Source organism: Muntiacus reevesi, chromosome X, assembly GCF_963930625.1.
Source record: "Muntiacus reevesi chromosome X, mMunRee1.1, whole genome shotgun sequence".
Classification (NCBI taxonomy): Eukaryota; Metazoa; Chordata; class Mammalia; order Artiodactyla; family Cervidae; genus Muntiacus; species Muntiacus reevesi.
Window position 1 is genome coordinate 131,278,640 of NC_089271.1, and position 12,343 is coordinate 131,290,982.

Below are 12,343 nucleotides of genomic sequence, written 5' to 3' on the forward strand. Positions count from 1 at the left end.
ATATATATATTACCATACGTAAAACAGATAGCCAGTGGGTATTTGCTATATGATGCAGGAAGCTCAAACCGGTGCTGAGTGGGTGGGATGGGAAGTTCAGGAGGGTGGAGACATATGTATACCTGTGGCTGATTCATATTGCTATATGGCAGAAACCAATACAATATTGTAAACAATTATCTTCCAATTAAAACAAATAAATTTAAATTAAAAATAACAAACTTTCTATTTCTATCACCCAGAAATTGTCACTATTAACAGCTAAGTATATATCCTTTCAGATCTTTTTCTAAGTATATATAATATATATATGTATTTTCTACCAAAATGACATAATGCATGTACATAATGCTTTGTAACTCTATAACTGTTTTTTCTCAATTATCAACCTTTACCATTCCATGTTAAGAAGCTTCCACTGCAGTGAACCTAAGATCCCACATGCCATGAAGCATAGTCAAAACACTTAAAAAAAAGTTTTCATCTCATCTAAGACCCATCCATACTTATATTTGCCTACTTTCCCCCAAAATTCCCTATAAAGCTAGTCTGTTTAAATTAAAGATCCAATCTCAGATCACACATTACAACCTAAATCTCCTTTCATTTAGAATAGTATCCTTCTTCAGGACAAGAACATTGTTTCCTACTGTATCCTCAACACCTCTAACAGTTCTTAGAACAGAGTAGTATCTCAAATATTTACATAACTAAATCATTTATAAAAATTTAGGAGATGGGGGTTTTTTCACCCTAGAGCTTATCTCATCCACCCATCACCCTTTATCTCTATTTTATAGATAATAAAAATCAAGGCCAGAGAGGTAAAGTGACTTCCCAAGGTCACCCAACAAGTACATGTCAACTGCTTTCTATGTCTGTTTATTCTACTAAACCAGGAGTTGGCCAACTTTTTCTGTGAAAGTCGGAGAGTAAATATTTTAGGCTATATGGGCCAAGAAGCAAAATCGAGAATATTATGTAGGTACTTATATAACAACAGAAAAAAACAAATTTCCATAGTTTTTTAGTGATGAAACCCAAAATATAATAATAATTGATTACATGGTTTTGTAATATGGTCTACTAATGAAAAAATGAAATTGACAAACTACACTTTGTTTCATTATGGTTGAGCTTGGGGTTAACAGATACACACTACTATATATCAAATAGATAAACAACAAGGACTTATTATACAATGCAGGGAACTATATCCAATATCTTTTTTTTTTTAATCCAATATCTTGTATGTATTCAATACCTACAATGGAAAAGAATCTGAAAACATATGTATATAACTGGATCACTTTGTTGTATACCTGAAACTAACACAATATTGTAAATCAACTATATTTCAATTAAAAAAAATAATACTTTCCTCCATCCTCTCCCCAGCCTAGGTTAGGTTTCTTCTGCTCCCCACAGCACCCCATGCTCAAGTCCTTCAGAGCACTTAACACACTGTAACTGTAATTATCTGTTTCTCTACGTGTCTCCCTGAAGGAGCTATATATTAGCTCCTTGCAAAGAGTGACCATGTATTACTCATTTCAGCTCCTACATTAAAATATTAAAACAGGTATTCATTAGAGTGAAGTGAAACTAGCTAAACCAACTACCAGTCTAGTCAAATTAACATCATAATGAGATACTGACAACAAGACAAAACAAGTGTTGGTGAGGATGTGGAGAAATTGGAACCTTCATACATTTACCAATGGGAATATTAAATGGCAGCCACTTTAGAAAAGTCTGGAAATTCCTAAAGAAGTTAAACATGCAGTTATGATCCAGAAATACCACTCCTAGACCAGGGAACAAGTGAACATGGTCCTTGCCCTCTCTAGAGGAGAGGCAGAAAATGAACCCAAGCTTACTTGGCAGTGGTCTTAAGTGTTATAACAAAAGTCTGCTAAGGGTGATATGGCAGCACCAGAGCAGAGCAGTGAAATCAAGAGAACTGAAAACATATGTCGTCATAGATGTTCACAACAGGATTATTCATGATAACCAAAAAGTGGAAATAAGTGTCCTTCAGCCAATAGATGGGTAACAAATGTGGCATATCCGTACCATGGAATACTATTCAGCCATAAAAAGCAATGAGGTACTGATATGTGTTACAACATGGATGAACCTGAAAAATATGTTAAGTGAAAGAAGTCATTCACAAAAGACTACATATTGTATGATTCCATGCACATGAACTGTTCAGAAAAAGCAACTACAGAGACAGAAGACAGTTTACATGGTTGCTCAGGACTAGAGGTGGGAGGAGAGATCAACTACAAATAGTCTTTTGTGAATTTAGGGGGTGGGGTGGCATGATAAAAATGCTCTAAAACTGGACTGTGGTGACAATTACTAAAGTTTACTAAAAACAAATGTACACTCAAAATGAGTGAATTTAATGGTATGTAAAATATAAGGCTCTTATACCATTAATCTATTACATTATTTCATTTTTATCTAATTTAACTTTTGTCCTCCATGGCAAGACCTGGTAAGAATTGTGGTGAATGAAATTTCGGATGCATTTTTGTCAATTGGGGCTTCCAGTTGTGCTGACAGAAACAGCAAAGTCAGCATCTCTGAATACTGCACGATGAGGTGTAGAATCCATTTCCGATTGGGTGATCCCATTGTGTACTCTGGACAATCAGTGGCCTGCCAGTTTAAGTGTGAGTGTGCCTAGACCCCTACGCCAAGCAATAAACCTTAGTCAGGTAACAAGTTCATTTCTTGCAACTCTCAAGCCCTGTTCATAAACGGTTAATTGTTCTATTCTAGCATATCTGTGAGAATGTTAATGATTTTTGTTTGTTTGTTTGGGGGTTTTCTAGCAATTTGGTTAATGCTTACTGGGCTAGGAAGTCCTGCCAGAACAGCTGAAAGAAACAAACTCCAATCGCTTCTCGGCCTTTTGGCTAAGATCAAGTGTAGTATACAAACTCCACCCCTCCAGGCCCGCCTCCCCCCCCCCCAACCCCCACCCCGCCAGGATACTCCAGAGGAGAGCACATCCCTCCAAGGGCAAGAGGATGGAAGGGCACCTCTCCGATCTAAGGGAAAGGTTGGGACCAAGTCCCTCCTTTGCGTTACGGGATGGCAAAAACTGCCACAAAGTCAGGATGAGGTGTCTCCTCCCAGGGCCTCCCGGTACCCGGGAAACTCACGCTGCTGCTCCTCAGGGTCGCCAGGAGGTTACAGCGCCCCGACTTCAGCCGTTTTCACCGCTGCAGTTCCACCGTGTGGCCCGTGCACAGCGAAAGGAGAAGGTGATGGAAGAAGAAAAGCAGCCTGAGTAGGCTCGCAGCCCTCCCGTGCTCCAAGCCACGGTCCCACAAGCCCCAACGCGCGGCTCTCCGACTGCTTGGCCGCCGCCCCTCCCAGCACGTGCGATTGGGTCCTAGCGCCCCCTGGTAGCCGGAAACCAGAAAAACCGGCGCGGCGGACACCAGATGGTCGGAGCATGCGCGAGGGGTTGGGGTGGCTTCCGGTCTGCAGAGCAGCCAAATCCCACGCGGGGTCCTCTGGAAGGAGAGGGGTCACCGGCCCCATGGTGAAGCCGCAATGCTGAAGGGAGCTGATACTACTGCGGTTGCTTAGTTGCTCAGTCGTGTCCAGCTCTTTGCGACCCCATGGACTGTATGGGGATTCCCCCCGTGGCAAGAATACTGGAGTGGTTTGCCATGCCCTCCTCCAGGGGATCTTCCCAACCCAGGGATCAAACCCAGGTCTGCCGCATTGCAGGCGGATTCTCTACCAGTTGGGCCACCAGGAATCCCAAGGGTAGGTGACCCAGATCCAAAGTGGAGCAGATGGAGGCTGCCTCCATCACTTCCTCAGTAATTCCCAAAGGGAAAAAGGCCCCCAAAGAGGACAGAATGGCAAAATAATCTTGAACCTGGATCCCTTCAGAAAAAACGAATCGAATAAGGCAGCTTTGTTGAAGTTGTGTTTTCTTGAAGGTCTGAAAAAATGAATTAGTGCCAACTTCACAAGGTGTTTGTGAGAATTAAATAAAATAATCCACCTAAAGGGCTTAAACTGTTAAAGCTAGCTATTTAATTAGTATCTCAGGGCTTAGCAAACACCTCATAAGAAGAGTAGGTGTCATCTTTCCTCGGTATTCAGGGGAACAAAAGGGTCTTGACACTACAAAATAAATGCATACCTAAGGTGAATTATTCATAAAACGTTTTGTGTATGAGAATTAAAACAGTCCATCCCCACACTCAGCCTGGACACTAAGAAACTAAACCACACAGTATTAGCTACATAAATGTGACTTTGCTAGTCCACTGTCTTCACTGATGTTACTTTCCAGGAAGTTCCTCTCATCAGGAAGCTTGCACAAACCTCCTAGCCTTATACACCAGAGGGCAGACAGAATGAAAACCACAGTCACAGAAAACTAACCAAACTGATCACATGGATCACAGCCTTGTCTAACGCAGTGAAACTATGAGCCATGCCGTTCAGGGTCAACTAAGATGGATGGGTCACAGGTGGACAGTTCTGACAAAATGTGGTGCTCTGGAGAAGGGAATGGCAAACCACTTCAGTACTCTTGCCTTGAGAACCCCATGAACAGTATGAAAAGGCAAAAGGATATGACACTGAAAGATGAACTCCCCAAGTTGGTAGGTGCCCAATATGCTACTAGAGAAGAGTGGAGAAATAGCTCCAGAAAGAATGAAGAGGCTGAGGCAAAAGGAAAACAACGCAAAGCAGTGGATGTGACTAGTGACAGAAGTAAAGTCCAATGCTGTAAAGAACAATATTGCATAGGAACCTGGAATGTCAGGTCCATGAATCAAAGTAAATTGCAAGTGGTCAAACAGGAGATGGCAAGAGTGACCTTGACATTTTAGGAATTAGTGAACTAAAATGGACTGGAATGGGCGAATTTAATTCAGATGACCATTATATCTACTACTGTGGGCAAGAATCCCTTAGAAGAAATGGAGTAGCCCTCATAGTCAACAAAAGAGTCCAAAATGCAGTACTTGGGTATAATCTCAAAAATGACAGAATGATCTCTGTTTGGTTCCAAGGCAAGCCATTCAATATCACAGTAATCTAAGTCTATGCTCCAACACCTAATGCCCAAGAAGCTGAATTGCAATGACCTACAAGACCTTCTAGAACTAACACCAAAAAAAAAAAAAAAAAAAGTTATCCTTTTTATCATAGGGGACTGGAATGCAAAAGCAGGAAGTCAAGAAACACCTGGAGTAAGAAGCAAGTTTGGCCTTGGAATACAAAATGAAGTAGGGCAAAGGCTAACAGTTTTGCAAAAATAACGCACTGGTCATAGCAAATACTCTCTTCCAACAACACAAGAAATGACTCTACACATGGACATCACCAGATGGTCAATGCCGAAATCAGATTGATTATATTCTTTGCAGCTGAAGATGGAGAAGCTCTATATAATCAGCAAAAACCAGACGGGGAGCTGACTGTGACTCAGATCATGAACTCCTTATTGCAAAATTCAGATTTAAATTGAAGAAAGTAGGGAAAAACACTAGACCATTCAGGTATGACCTAAATCAAATCCCTTATGATTATACAGTGGAAGTGACAAATAGATTTAAGGAATTAGATGATAACATGCCTAAAGAACTATGGACAGAGGTTTGTAACATTGTACTGGAGCCTGTGATCAAATTGATTCCCAAGAAAAAGAAATGCAAAAAGCAAAATGGTTGTCTGAGGAGGCCTTACAAACAGCTGAGGAAAGAAGAGAAGCAAAAGACAAAGGAGAAAAGGAAAGATATATCCATCTGAATGTAGTGTTCCAAAGAATAGCAAGAAGAGATAAGAAAGCCTTCCTCAGTGATCAATGCAAAGAAATAGAGGAAAACAATAGAAGGGGAAAGACTAGAGATCTCTTCAAGAAAATTACAGATACCAAGGGAACATTTCATGCAAAAATGGCCACAATAAAAGACAGAAATGGTATGGACTTAACAGAAGCAGAAGATACTAAGAAGAGGTACAGAACTGTACAAAAATCTTAATGACACAGATAACCACGATGGTGTGATCACTCACCTAGAACCCACACACCTAGAACCCACTTTGCACTATCCCTGAGTGCAAAGTCAAGTGGGCCTTAGGAAGCGTCACTACGAACAAAGCTAATGGAGGTGGTGGAATTCCAGCTGAGCTATTTCAAATCCTAAACGATGATGCTGTGAAAGTGCTACACTCAATATGCCAGCAAATTTGGAAAACTCAGCAGTGGCCACAGGACTGGAAAAGGTCCATTTTCATTCCAATCCCCAAAAAAAGGCAATGCCAAAGAATGCTCAAACTACCACACAATTGCACTCATCTCACACGCTAGCAAAGTAATGCTCAAAATTTTCCAAGCTAGGCTTCAACAGTACATGAACTGAGAACTTCTAGATGTTCAAGCTGGATTTAGAAAAGGCAGAGGAACCAGAGATCAAATTGCCAATATCCATTGGATCATCGAAAAACCTAGAGAATTCCAGAAAGACATCTACTACTGCTTCATTGACTATGCCAAAATCTTTGACTGTGTGAATTACAACAAACTGTGGAAAATTCTTCAAGAAATGGGAATACCAGACCACCTCACCTACCTCCTGAGAAATCTGTGTGCACGTCAATAAGCAACAGCTAGAAATGAACGTGGAACAATGGACTGGTTTCAAATTGGGGGGAAAAAATACCTTAACGCTGTATACCGTCACCCTGTTTATTTAACTTATATGCAGAGTATATCATGCGACATGCCAGGCTAGATGAAGCACAAGCTGGAATCACAATTGCTGGGAGAACTATCAATAACCTCAGATATGCAGATGACATTACCCTTATGGCAGACAGTGAAGAGGAACTAAAGAGCCTCTTGATAAAAGTGAAAGAGGAGAATGGAAAAGCTGACTTAAAACTCCACATTCAAAAATGGAGATCATGACATCTGGTCCCATCACTTCATGGCAAATAGATGGGGAAACAATGGAAACAGTGAGAGACTTTATTTGGGTGGGTGAGGCTCGAAAATCACTGCAGATGGTGACTGTAGCCATGAAATTAAAAGATGCTTGCTCCTTGGAAGGAAAGCTATGACCAACCTAGACAGCATATTAAAAAGCAGAGACATTACTTTCCTGACAAAGGTCAAAGTCAAAGCTATGGTTTTTCCAGTAGTCATGGATGGATGTGAGAGTTGGACCATAAAGAAAGCTGAAAGCCAAAGAATAGATGCTTTTGAACTATGGTGTTGGAGAAGATTCTTGAGAGTCCCTTGGCCTGCAAGGAGGTCAAACCAGTCAATCCTAAAGGAAATCTGTCCTGAATATTCATTGGAAGGACTGAAGCTGAAGCTCCAATACTTTGGCCACGTGATGCAAAGAACTGACTCATTGGAAAAGACCCTGATGCTGGGAAAGATTGAGGGCAGGAGAAGGGAATGACAGAGGATGAGATGGTTGAATGGCATCACTGACCCGATGGACATGAGTTTGAGCAAGCTTCTGGAGTTGGTGATGGACAAGGATGGGGTCGAAAAGAGTTGGACACGACTGAGAGACTAAACTGACTGACTGACTTTTCCAGGACTCCTCTGTCCAGGCAAATGGTTTCTTCACTACAGCATCCTCCCCAAAGATCCATAAACTTTTCTATGGAAGCCATCAACAGTTTGCACTCTGAAATTCTTTAAGTCCCCCTCCTCAAAATCCTCCCCTTGCAGCTTCCACCAATCCCAGCCTTTTAGTATCATGATCTCTGCTGTGCGTGCTAAGTTGCTTCTATCATGCCTGACTCTTTGCAACCCTATGGAATTTAGCCTGCCATGCTCCTCTGCCCATAGGATTCTCCAGGCAAGAATACTGCAGTGGGTTGCCATGCCCTCCTGCAGGGGATCTTCCCAACCCAGGGATCAAGCTCGCTTCTCTTATGTCTCTTGCATTGGCAGGCAGGTTCTTTACCACTAGTGCTACCTGGGAAGTCCATCAAGGTCACTACTCCAGTCCTAATCAAGTCCCAGATTAAAAGACCCTCAACCGTAAACCATGCTTTCATTTCTCAATCCATTGGAACTTCCTTCCTCCCTAAAACACTAGTAAAGCTTTGTGAGGTGGGGGTTCTCGCTTACAGAGGTAAGTGATAAACTCAACTTGGTCATATCAACAGGTGTGTTGGAGATATTTGGAGAGTCGGCACTTGATAGTTTTGAAGTCCCCACTGACATCCAATGCAGCTGAGACCTCAGCACAACAGCTCAAGACCTTCAACTTGGAAACAGTGTGCTCCTCTGTCCTCTTGGACTGCCTTCTTGGGGCTCTCTGACCACAGTGGTAAGGTAGGTAGGTTTCACACTGGTTAAAGCGCTGATCACTTTGCTCTCCCAGTTGCTGAGGATATTAGTCCTATGGCCTACACATGACCCCCTGTGAGAAGCCATTTCTGAGCCCCTGGATTATAGGGCCCTCCTCTGTGTTCTGTCCCCTGGCTCCCCCTGCCATGGTTCTCATCACTCTTGTTTGTTTTATATATATATATACCTTGGTTGCATGTGAGAATCATTTATGGACAAATCCTAATGCATTTTCAGATCTTGATTTAATTAGTCTAGAGAGAAGAACTCTCGCATCATAGTTTTTATTTTTTTCCATTTATTTTTATTAGTTGGAGGCTAATTAGTTTACAGTATTGTAGTGGTTTTTGCCATACATTGACGTGAATCAGCCATGGATTTACATGGGGATCGGGATGGGGAATACATGTAAATCCATGGCTGATTCATGTCGTCACTCTTGTTTTATTCTGATAAGCTGCTTCACTCAAGGCAGAGGATCTCTGCATTCTAATTGTGAGGTCAGTCTGTGATGTGGCTGGGGCCTGGGTGAATTTATAATCATGTCTTCCTCTCTACAACTACCAAGCTCACTCACTATCTTCTAGCTTAACTTGAGTTCTGTCCTTTCACTCGTATCCTCTATAGATAAAATTTCTTCTTATCATTTTCCTTTCCTAATCCTTTCAGATTTTACATTAATGTCCCTCATTATTTTCAGAAATGTTTCCACCAATTCTTTTGCTTTGTCTATGAAAATAATCATACTTACTACAATTAATGATCATTATTTGTCAGCCAGTAACAGTTTACTTCTTGTAGGTTTTCTTGGTATGTTTTTATATTTGCTCAGGTGTTACCACTCCCTTACTTCTCTTTTGCCAATCTTTATTTTGTGCTTTTGAAGTTATTGTACTTATTAATAGAAAAAGAACAAATTTTACTCAATAAATTGTACATATATCTACACTCACACTCTCAAAGTTAGAAAAAAGATTTAAAAGAAATATGCCAAATGTTCAGTACTTACCTATGGCTTATTTATTCTTTCTGTATCATTTGATGCCTTTTTAAATATTAAGCATATAAAAATTTTATATAATCTTATGGTATTCTAAATTTCCTACTTTTACAGCAACTCTAAAGTCATTTAGTGAATAAAATAGTTTTACCAAACATTCTGGCAGACAGAGAAGGGAAAAGTTTATGTGTCGATTTCTTGAGTTTCAGAGATCAGTGATACTAAAGAGATTCTATTTTCAATTATGTTTCCCTAGCTAAATTGATCTTGGTCCATTCAGGATATTTAAAATCAACCTCCATCATATTCCCTCTAGTAAAATTTAAGTTCTTTCACTTACAGATTTTCAAACAGCTTTAACCTGTACTTGATGAACAGGAAATTGATCAGATGTTCATATCTGTCTGTTACTCCTGCCCCAATAACTGATCTTCCACTGTGATACCGGTTATCTCATTAATGTCAACACTTTTACTTCAAATATATGATGGAAAGTTCACAGGCTTTGGTGCCAGACTTACTCTGTGTTTACAGGCATATAACACCTTAATCCTCTTGCTCTCTCTTACTGAGACCCATTTAACTCCTCTAAAATGGGGTTAATAATAAAAAATAAATAAATAGATAAATAAAATAAAATGGGGTTAATAGTTCTTACTATATTACTTACATGTTCAACACAGAGCAAGTGAAAATAATATTCATTATTATTACTCTTTTTTTACATCTTAGGTTATTTATTATGCACATAAGTCTTACATATTTTTATTGAAGTATAGTTGATTTACACTACTGTGTTAATTTCAAGTATACAGCAAAATGACTCAGTTTCTTTTCCATTATAGGTTATTACAAGTTATTGAATATAGTTCCTTGTGTTACACAGTAAATCCTTGTTGCTTATCTGTTTTATGTATAGTAGTTTGTATCTGTTATCCCATACTCCTAATTTATTCCTCCCCCCTTTCCCCTTTGGTAACTATCAGTTCATTTCCTATATCTATGAGTCTGTTTCTGTTTTGTAAATAAGCTCATTTGTACAATTTCTCAGATTCCACATAGGAGTGATATCATGTGATATCATAGTATTTGTCTTTGTCTGACTTACTTCACTTAGTACAATAATCTCTAGGTCCATGTTGCTGCAAATGGCATTATTTCACTTTTAATGGCTGAGTAATATTCCACTGTATGTATAATACCACATCTTCTTAAACCAGCCATCTTTTGATGGGCTCTTGGGTTGTTTCCATGTCTTGACTATTATAAACAGTGCTGATATGAACACTGGGGTGCATGTATCTTTTTAAATAAGAATTTTCCTCTTTTCTGGATATAGGCCCAGGAGTGGGATTGCTGGATCACATGGTAGCTCTATTTTTAATTTTTTAATGAACCTCCATACTGTTCTCCATAGTGACTGCACCACATAATTATCCTTTTACTTATCCTTCAGTAAAAGGCGAATAGCAAAGAGTACCCAAAACATCCATATTTTACAGGGCAGTTGTCTTTTAATACTTATAAGTGCACGTGAAATTGGGACTTTGAAACACCTAAACCTAAGATCTGATGATGTGATATGGATGAAGCTACAAAGAAACCCATCTCTCTTTCTGCTTTGCTAGGAGTGAGTGGTCCAATTAACAAGTCACAGAGAGTGAGTGGGAGAGAGAGAAGCAAGCAGTTGATTTAGAATGTCTCCCAGGTTCCTGATCTCATCAACTCGATGGATGGCAGTTCAGCAGTATACACTGTTCTTTCCTTGACTGACTTCCCTCCAACAACATTTGTTCTGGGAGTGTAGCAATAATAAAGGCTGCCATTGTCTGTGTACCTACTCTGTGCCAAGCACTTGATTTGTTCCATTCACAAGCATTTATTGAAATCCAATTTATGTTCCAGGTAGTATTCTAGGAGCTGGGGATACCACAGTGAACTAAGCAGACTAAAATGTTTACAGTCTAGTGGGGGATAGACAGGAATAAACAAATAATATAATAAATCAGTAAATTATGTGGTGTGCTAGAAGAGAGGCATGTGATGGGCAAACAGAGGAGGGAAAACAGAATGAGAATGCTGGTCCAGGCGTGCAGTTTTATTTATTTATTATTGACTTATAATGTGTTAATTTCTGCTGTACTGCAAAGTGATTCAGTTATATATTTCTTTTTTATGTATTCATTTCCATTATGCTTTATCATAGGATAGCAAATAGAGATCCCTGTGGTATAAGGAGGACCTTGTTTGTTCATTCCACACATGATAGAATGTGCAATCTGCTTACATCGGCTAACCTCAATCTCCTACTCTATCCTTCCCCCACCTCCCTCCCCCTTGGCAACCACCAGTCTGTTCTCTGTGTCCATGAATCTCTTTCTGTTTCATAGATAGAGGTTCGTTTGCGTTATATTTTGTGTGTGGGGGTGCTTACTCAGTCATGTCCAATTCTTTGTGACCCCATTACTATAGCCCGCCAGGCTCCTCTGTCCATGGGATTCTCCAAGCAAGAATACTGGAGTGGGTTTCTGTGTCCTCCTCCAGGGAATCTTCCAGACTCAGGGATCGAACCTGCGTCTCCTACATCTTCTGCATTGGAAGACAGGTTCTTTACCACTAGCACCACCTGGGAAGCCCATCAAGATCCCTGTGCTGTGCTGTGTTTAGTCGCTCAGTCATGTCCAACCCTGTGACCCCATGGACTGTGAACCCTGCCAGGCTCCTCTGTCCATGGGATTCTCCAGGCGAGAATACTAGAAGCCCATATTATATTTTAGATTTCACGTATAAGTAATATCATATGGCAGTAGTCCCCAACCTTTTTGACACTGGGGACAGATTTCATGGAACACAATTTTCCCACAGACTAGAGTGCAAGGATGGTTTCAGGGTGATTCAAGTGCATTACATTTCTTGTGCACCTTATTTCTAATCTAATGGTGCCGCTGATCTGGCAGGAGGTACCAGTCCACAGC

General features: G+C 40.3%; 1 long non-coding RNA gene across 3 annotated transcripts in view; it reads right to left on the minus strand.

Moving 5' to 3' along the window:
• Nucleotides 1–3,367, minus strand: part of LOC136153427 (uncharacterized) — a 57,152-nt gene extending 53,785 nt beyond the window's left edge. For all 3 annotated transcript variants that reach the window (XR_010660397.1, XR_010660396.1, XR_010660395.1), the window contains exon 1: nt 3,180–3,367. This is a non-coding gene — a long non-coding RNA (uncharacterized lncRNA). The remainder of the gene's footprint in view (nt 1–3,179) is intronic.
• Nucleotides 3,368–12,343: the final 8,976 nt, after the last annotated feature.